We start from the raw sequence: 9,572 nt of genomic DNA on the forward strand, positions 1-9,572 counted from the left end.
TAGCTCCACCGACGTACTTCTTTTGCTTATATATACTCTTATATCCTAAAACATCAGGGGGGCCACAAAACCACTTTTCCACCGCCGCAACCTTCTGTACCCGTGAGATCCCATCTTGGGGCCTTTTCCGGCGATCTGCCGGAGGGGGAATAGATCATGGAGGGCTTCTACATCAACACCATTGCCGCTCCGATGAAGCGTGAGTAGTTTACCACAGACCTTCGGGTCCATAGTTATTAGCTAGATGGCTTCTTCTCTCTCTTTGATTCTCAATACAAAGTTCTCCTCGATGTTCTTGGAGATCTATTCGATGTAATACTCTTTTGCGGTGTGTTTTCCGAGATCCTATGAATTGTGGATTTATGAACAAGATTATATATGAATATTATTTGGTTCTTCTCTGAATTCTTATATGCATGATTTGATATCTTTGCAAGTCTCTACAACTTATCGGTTTAGTTTGGCCTACTAGATTGATCTTTCTTGCCATGGGAGAAGTGCTTAGCTTTGGGTTCAATCTTGCGGTGTCCTTTCCCAGTGACAGTAGGGGCAGCAAGGCACATATTGTATTGTTACCATCGAGGATAAAAAGATGGGTTTTATATCATATTGCTTGAGTTTATCCCTTTACATCATGTCATCTTGCTTAATGCATTACTCTGTTCTCATGAACTTAATACTCTAGATGCATGCTGGATAGCGGTTCATGTGTGGAGTAATAGTAGTAGATACAGAATTGTTTCGATCTACTTGACATAGACGTGACGTCTATGTTCATGATCATTGCCTTAGATGTTGTCATAATTATGCACTTTTCTATCAATTGCTCGGCAGTAATTTTTTCACCCACCGTAATACATGCTATCTTGAGAGAAGCCACTAGTGAAACCTATGGCCCTCGTGTCTCTTTTCCATTATATTAAAGTCTCTTTTCCATATTATCGAATCTTGTTTACTATTTTGCAATCTTTACTTTCCAATCTATACATAAAAAATACCAAAAATATTTACTTTATTATTTCTATCAGATCTCACTTTTGCGAGTGACCGTGAAGGGATTGACAACCCCTTTATCGCGTTGGTTACAAGTTCTTGATTGTTTGTGCAAGTATTTGGTGACTTGTGCGTCGTCTCCTACTGGATTGATACATTGGTTCTCAAAACTGAGGGAAATACTTACGCTATTTTGCTGCATCACCCTTTCCTCTTCAAGGGAAAACCAGCGCAAGCTCAAGAGGTAGCACTTCGCACCAGCGAACTCCGGCGAGCTCTAAAAAATCGACAGACCCAATTTTGAAATTTAGTCTAATGTCATTTAACTAGTGCGGAATATAAAAGGGGAAAACCATAAGCATTGCGAGTATAGTGTTGAGCTTGCCATGGCGGATCTGAAGGTGCAAACTGGACAAAGGCAATTTCACAGCCAATGTTTGCTTTCAACTAACAAGTAAGTGATGGACAAGAAATTAGAGTAAAGCAGCGGCGATCTATTTTCTTGCTGCGATAAATAAGTTGAGTAGATATGGAGGAGTACCACCTTTGTTGCAGCACCGTGTATACATCTGCTGAGAATTTGACGGTAGCGATGGCTGTTGATACGTCTCCAACGTATCTATAATTTTTGATTGTTCCATGCTACTCCAACGTATCTATAATTTTTCATTGTTCCATGCTATTATATTACCCCTTTTGGATGTTTATGGGCTTTATTTTGCACATTTATATCATTTTTGGGACGAACCTACAAACCGAGGCCCAGCCCATATTGCTGTTTTTTTTGCCTATTTCAGTATTTCGAAGAAAAGGAATATCAAACGGAGTCCAAACGGAATGAAACCTTCGGGAGCGTGATTTTTGGAACGAACGTGATCCAGAGGACTTGGAGTGCATGTCAAGAAGCTTCCGAGGAAGCCACGAGATAGGAGGCCGCGCACCCCCTATAGGGCGCGCCCCCTGTCTCGTGGGCCCCTTGGGCGGCCACCGACGTACTTCTTCCTCCTATATATACCTACGTACCCCGAAAACATCCAGGGGCACCACGAAACACAATTTCCACCGTCGTAACCTTCTGTATCCGCGAGATCCCATGTTGGAGCCTTCGCCGGCACTCTACCGAAGGGGGAATCGACCACGGAGGGCCTCTACATCAACATCCTTGCCGCTTTGATGAGTTGTGAGTAGTTTACCACAGACCTACGGGTCCATAATTATTAGTTAGATGGCTTCTTCTCTCTTTTTGGATCTCAATACAATGTTCTCCCCCTCTCTTGTGGAGATCTATTCGATGTAATCTCTTTTTGCGGTGTGTTTGTCGAGATCCGATGAATTGTGGGTTTATGATCAAGTTTATCTATGAATAATATTTGAATCTTCTCGGAATTCTTTTATGTATGATTGAGTTCTCTTTGCAAGTCTCTTCGAATTATCAGATTGGTTTGGCCTACTAGATTGGTCTTTCTTGCCATGGGAGAAGTGCTTAGCTTTGGGTTCAATCTTGCGGTGTCCTTACCCAGTGACAGAAAGGGTTGCAAGGCACGTATTGTATTGTTGCCATCGAGGATAACAAGATGGGGTTTATATCATATTGCATGAGTTTATCCCTCTACATCATGTCATCTTGCTTAATGCGTTACTCTGTCCTTATGAACTTAATACTCTAGATGCATGCTGGATAGCGGTCGATGTGTGGAGTAATAGTAGTAGATGCAGGCAGGAGTCGGTCTACTTGTTATGGACGTGATGCCTATATACATGATCATGCCTAGATAATCTCATAACTATGCGCTTTTCTATCAATTGCTCGACAGTAATTTGTTCACCCACCGTAATACTTATGCTATCTTGAGAGAAGCCACTAGTGAAACTATGGCCCCCGGGTCTATCTCTTATCATATTTGCTTTCAATCTACTTTTATTTGCATCTTTACTTTTTGCATCTATATCAAAAATACCAGAAATATATTTATCTTATCATACTATCTTTATTAGATCTCACTTTCGCAAGTGGCCGTGAAGGGATTGACAACCCCTTTATTGCGTTGGTTGCGAGTTATCAGTTTGTTTGTGTAGGTGCGTGGGACTTTTGAGGAGCCTCCTACTGGATTGATACCTTGGTTCTCAAAACTGAGGGAAATACTTACGCTACACTTGCTGCATCACCCTCTCCTCTTCGAGGAAAACCAACGCAAGCTCAAGACATAGCAAGAAGGATTTCTGACGCCGTTGCCGGGGAGGGTTGCACCAAGTCAAGTCAAGATTCGACCTCCCGCCAACGTGCGATTTCTGGCGCCGTTGCTGGGGAGGTCTTCTCTCAAGTCAAGACATACCAAGTACCCATCACAAACCCATCTCCCTCGCATTTACATTATTTGCCATTTGCCTCTCGTTTTCCTCTCCCCCACTTCACCCTTGCCGTTTTATTCGCCCTCTCTTTCCCAATCTCCTTCTCTCTTTTGCTTGCCCTTTCGTTTGCTCGTTTGGTTGGATTAGATGCTTATTTATTTCTAAATAGAGAACCTAAGATCTACGATCCTCATCCGCTTGCTAATCTTTTTAAGAGATCCAATTATGATGAACCAATTGCTAGTGAGTTTTGTGCACTAGATTATCTTTATGAAGTTTTGCTTGAAATCAGTGAATCTGAAAATTGTGATGAAATACTTTATGAAGTGATTCACGGTAGATCTTTGAATAAAAAGCATGATTGCACTATAAATTCTCTTGATGTCAATTATGCTAATAATATGCAAAACCCTAAGCTTGGGGATGCTAGTTTTGCTATGTCTACTACTTGTTGCAATGATCATGACTGGAGTGATTCTTCTTATGATTTTGAAAATTTATTTAAGCCCCATGATGAATATGAGATTGATATAAGTGTTTGCAAATAATATTGAAAGTGGGTTTGGAAGAGTGTCAACTTTAGATCCCACATATTTGGAGAATGTTCAATCTTATGATATTTTTGATAAAAGTGGGTTTGGAGAGGTCATGACTTTAGTTAATGATAATCCCACTATTTTGGAAGAGTGTAAACTTTACATGCATGTGGATCGTGTTGAGAATATTTTATGTGATAGCTATTTTGTTGAATTTGCTTATGATCCTACATGTAATTATTATGAGAAAGTAAATTATGTTTGTAGAAGTTTTCATGTTACTAAATTACCTCTCTTCATGTTGAGATTGCTATCATCTCTTTGTTCTTCCTTGCATATGCTAGTTTTTGCTTACCTTGATAATTTGTTTGCTTACAAGATGCCTATGCATAGGAAGTATGTTAGACTTAAGTGTGTTTGTCACATGTTTTATGATTCTCTCTTTGTGCTTCAATTCTTGTCTTTCATGTGAGCATCATTGAAATCTCAATGCCTAGCTAAAAAGGCTTTAAAGAAAAGCGCTTGTTGGGAGACAACCCAATATTTTTCCTTGCTGTTATTCAATAAATCTTGCATCTACCTTCTGGTTAGATGTGTTTTTATCTTTTAATTAGTGTTTGTGCCAAGTAGAACCTATAGGATAACCTACGATGATAGTTGATTTGATTCTGATGAAAAACAGAAACTTTGCGTGCACGAATAAAATTTTGTTAAATCACAGGAACGAGATTTTGCGTTGATTCTTTTTTCTAATGTTCAATAAACAAATTTTTCAGGACTTCCTATTTTGGTAGGATTTTTAGGGTTCCAGAAGTTTGCGTTAGTTACAGATTGCTACATACTGTTCTGTTTTTGACAGATTCTGTTTTTCGTGTGTTGTTTGCTTATTTCAATGTATCTATGGCTAGTAAATTAGTGTATAAACCATAAGGAAGTTGGAATACAGTAGGTTTAACACCAAAATAAATAAATAATGAGTTCATTGCAGTACCTTATGTGGTGGTTTTGTTTTCTTTCACTAACGGAGCTTATAAGATTTCCTGTTGAGTTTTGTGTTGTGAAGTTTTCAAGTTTTGGGTAAAGCTTTTATGGACTATGGAATAAGGAGTGGCAAGAGCCTAAGCGTGGGGATGCCCATGGCACCCCAAGATATTCAAGAATAGCCAAAAGTCTAAGCTCGGGGATGCCCCGAGAAGGCATCCTCTCTTTTGTCTTCGTTCATTGGTAACTTTACTTGGAGCTATATTTTTATTCGCCACATGATATGTGTTTTGCTTGGAGCGTCGTGTATTATATTAGTCTTTGATTTTTAGTTTACCACAATCATCCTTGCTGTACACACATTTTTGGAGAAGCCTATTTGATTAGAATTTGCTAGAATACTCTATGTGCTTCACTTATATCTTTTGAGCTTGATACTTTTTGCTTTAGTGCTTCACTTATAATTTTTAGAGCACGGTGGTGTCTTAATTTTGAAGAAATTGCTAGTCTCTCATGCTTCACTTATATCTTTTTGAGAGTCTTTTAGAACAGCATGGTACTTGTTATTATCATAAAGTTGGTCCAAGAATGATGAGCATCCAAGTTGGGTATAATAAAAACTATCATAGAAAGTGAATTGGATGCTATGATCAATTTGATGCTTGATAATTTTTTTGAGATATGGAGGTAGTGATATTAAAGTCATGCTAGTTGTGATTATGAATTTAAAGAATGCTTGTGTTGAAGCTTGTGATTCCCGTAGCATGCACGTATGGTGAACTGCTTTGTGATGAAGTTGGAGCACAATTTCATTTATTGATTGTCTTCCTTATGAGTGGCGGTCGGGGACGAGTGATGGTCTTTTCCTACCAATCTATCCCCCTAGGAGAATGCGCGTAGTACTTTGATTTTTGATGACTTCTAAATTTTTGCAACAAGTATATGAGTTCTTTTGATTAATGTTGAGTCATGGATTATACGCACCCTTTCACCCTTCCACTATTGCTAGCCTCTCTTGTGTCGCGCAACTTTCGCCCGTACCATACACCCACCATACTCCTTCCTCAAAACAGCCACCATACCTACCTATTATGGCATTTCCATAGCCATTACGAGATATATTGCCATGCAACTTTCCACCGTTCCGTTCATATGACACGTATTACTTTTGTCATATTGCTTTTTGCATGATCATGTAGTTGACATTGTATTTGTGGCAAGGCCACCTTCATAATTTTCATACATGTCGCTCTTGATTCATTGCATATCCCGTACACCGCCGGAGGCAATCATATAGAGTCATATCTTGTTCTAGCTTTGAGTTGTAAATCCATAAAAGTGTGATGATCTTCATTATTAGAGCATTGTCCTAGTGAGGAAAGGATGATGAAGACTATGATTCCCCCATAAGTCGGTATGAGACTTCGGACTTTACAAAAAGAAAAAAAGGGTGAGAAAAAAAGAGAAAGGCCAAAAAAAAAAGAGAAAGGCCAAAGAGAAAAAAAGAAAGAAGAAAAAAATGAAATAAAAAGAGAGAAGGGACAATGCTACTATCTCTTTTTCCACACTTGTGCTTCAAAATAGCACCATGGTCTTCATGTTAGAGAATCTCATATGTTGTCACTTTCATATACTAGTGGGAATTTTTCATTATAGAACTTGGCTTGTATATTCCAATGATGGGCTTCCTCAAAAGTGCCCTAGGTCTTCGTGAGCAAGCAAGTTGGATGCACCCCACTTAGTTTCTTTTGTTGAGCTTTCATATATTTATAGCTCTAGTGCATCCGTTGCATGGCAATCCCTACTCACTCACATTGATATCTATTAATGGGCATCTCCATAGCCCGTTGATACGCCTAGTTGATGTGAGACTATCTTCTCCTTTTTTGTCTTCTCCACAACCACCATTCTATTCCACATATAGTGCTATGTCCATGGCTCACGCTCATGTATTGCGTGAAAGTTGAAAAAGTTTGAGATTATTAAAGTATGGAACAATTGCTTGGCTTGTCATCGGGGTTGTGCATGATTAAATACTTTGTGTGATGAAGATAGAGCAACAGCCAGACTATATGATATTGATAATTTTCTTTAGCCATGTTATTTTGAGAAGACATGATTACTTTGATTAGTATGCTTGAAGCATTACTATTTCTTATGTCAATATGAACTTTTATTTTATATTCATTTGGATTTGAACATTCATGCTACAATAAAGAAAATTACATTAATTATGCTAGGTAGCATTCCACATCAAAAGTTTCTTTTTTTATCATTTACCTACTCGAGGACGAGCATGAATTAAGCTTGGGGATGCTTGATACGTCTCCAATGTATCTATAATTTTTGATTGTTCCATGCTATTATATTACCCCTTTTGGATGTTTATGGGCTTTATTTTACACATTTATATCATTTTTGGGACTAACCTACTAACCGGAGGCCCAACCCATATTGTTGTTTTTTTTGCCTATTTCAGTATTTCGAAGAAAAGGAATATCAAACGGAGTCCAAACAGAATGAAACCTTCGGGAGCGTGATTTTTGGAACGAACATGATCCATAGAACTTGGAGTGCATGTCAAGAAGCTTCCGAGGAAGCCACGAGATAGGAGGCCACGCCCCCCTGTAGGGTGTGCCCCTGTCTTGTGGGCCCCTCGGGCGGCCACCGACATACTTCTTCCTCCTATATATACCTACGTACCCCGAAAACATCCAGGGGCACCATGAAACACAATTTCCACCGCCGTAACCTTCTGTATCCGCGAGATCCCATCTTGGAGCCTTCGCCAGCACTCTGCCGGAGGGGGAATCAACCACGGAGGGCCTCTACATCAACATCCTTGCCCCTCCGATGAGATGTGAGTAGTTTACCACAGACCTACGGGCCCATAGTTATTAGCTAGATGGCTTCTTCTCTCTTTTTGGATCTCAATACAATGTTCTCCCCCTCTCTTGTGGAGATCTATTCGATGTAATCTCTTTTTGCAGTGTGTTTGTCGAGATCCGATGAATTGTGGGTTTATGATCAAGTTTATCTACGAATAATATTTGAATCTTCTCTGAATTCTTTTATGTATGATTGAGTTATCTTTGCAAGTCTCTTCGAATTATCAGTTTGGTTTGGCCTACTAGATTGGTCTTTCTTGCCATGGGAGAAGTGCTTAGCTTTGGGTTCAATCTTGCGATGTCCTTACCCAGTGACAGAAAGGGTTGCAAGGCACATATTGTATTGTTGCCATCGAGGATAACAAGATGGGGTTTATATCATATTGCATGAGTTTATCCCTCTACATCATGTCATCTTGCTTAATGCGTTACTCTGTTCTTATGAACTTAATACTCTAGATGCATGCTGGATAGCGGTCGATGTGTGGAGTAATAGTAGTAGATGCAGGCAGAAGGCACTAGTGAAACCTATGGCCCCCGGGTCTATCTCTTATCATATTTGCTTTCAATCTACTTTTATTTGCATCCTTACTTTTTGCATCTATGTCAAAAATACCAAAAATATATTTATCTTATCATACTATCTTTATTAGATCTCACTTTCGCAAGTGGCCGTGAAGGGATTGACAACCCCTTTATTGCGTTGGTTGCAAGTTCTCAGTTTGTTTGTGTAGGTGCGTGGGACTTTTGAGGAGCCTCCTACTAGATTGATACCTTGGTTCTCAAAACTGATTGAAATACTTATGCTACACTTGCTACATCACCCTCTCCTCTTCGAGGAAAACCAACGCAATCTCAAGATGTAGCAGCTGTCGGCAGCATGGAAGCAGATCTAGGAGGTAGATGGTGGCAGCGGGGGAAATATCCCGGCACGATGGATGAGACGGTCGTAGGAGCGGCGCCAGCAAGGTGGACGACAACGAGGATGAAGCAAAAGGACGGGATGCAAGGATCCCTGTCCGAAGCCGTGGATGGGAGAGGTCGATCTCTTGTAATGGACAACGACGATCAGCTCTGGCATGGTGGAGGAGGACGATGGTGGATGGGGTGGCGGACGGAGGAGGCTGGGGTGGAGAGGGTGTTTTGGCGCCCACGGAGAACGAATGGGGAAATGGAGGGAGAGAGGAAGGGGGAACCATGTCTTCAGGGCGCGCTTGTCTCAAATACAAGCTTAGCCCCCATTTAAAATTTCCTACATCACAACAATATTAGTCGGTTGGGGATAGGACGGTAATCTCGCATACATTGAATATTTGCCGACGGAGATTTCGGCCGACGAGAGTTTATTTTGGCGCCCACCGTGTATGAATCGGGGAGGGAGTCGATTTTGTCCTAGGAGACACTGTGTTTTGGCGCCCACTGTGTATGAATTCGGGTGAGAGGCGGTTATGTCATGTTTGAGTGAAATTACAAACCTACCCCTATCGAAACATATAGAAATCGAGCTGATAGGCTTTGCATGTCAGGGATAGGCAGTAATTTCCATCTCGCAGATTTTGGTTTCGGGCGGTTACTGCGACTTTCCCCGCTTTGTTCAAATTTTTGCAGAGCAAGAGTGCACGTTTACCGTGCCAACTCAATTCGAATCCAGTTTGTATTCTATTTTTGTTCGGGTAGGATCCATTTTCGATTGGAATAAAATTCTATATACATCATTTTTATTTACTTTCAAAAGCACAACAGCCTTATACATAAATATGGTTTACAAATGACATGATCTCAGATTCATAAGGCTGGATCCATCTTAATTTGGATTTTCAAATAT

Source organism: Triticum dicoccoides, chromosome 2B (assembly GCF_002162155.2).
Source record: "Triticum dicoccoides isolate Atlit2015 ecotype Zavitan chromosome 2B, WEW_v2.0, whole genome shotgun sequence".
Lineage (NCBI taxonomy): Eukaryota > Viridiplantae > Streptophyta > Magnoliopsida > Poales > Poaceae > Triticum > Triticum dicoccoides.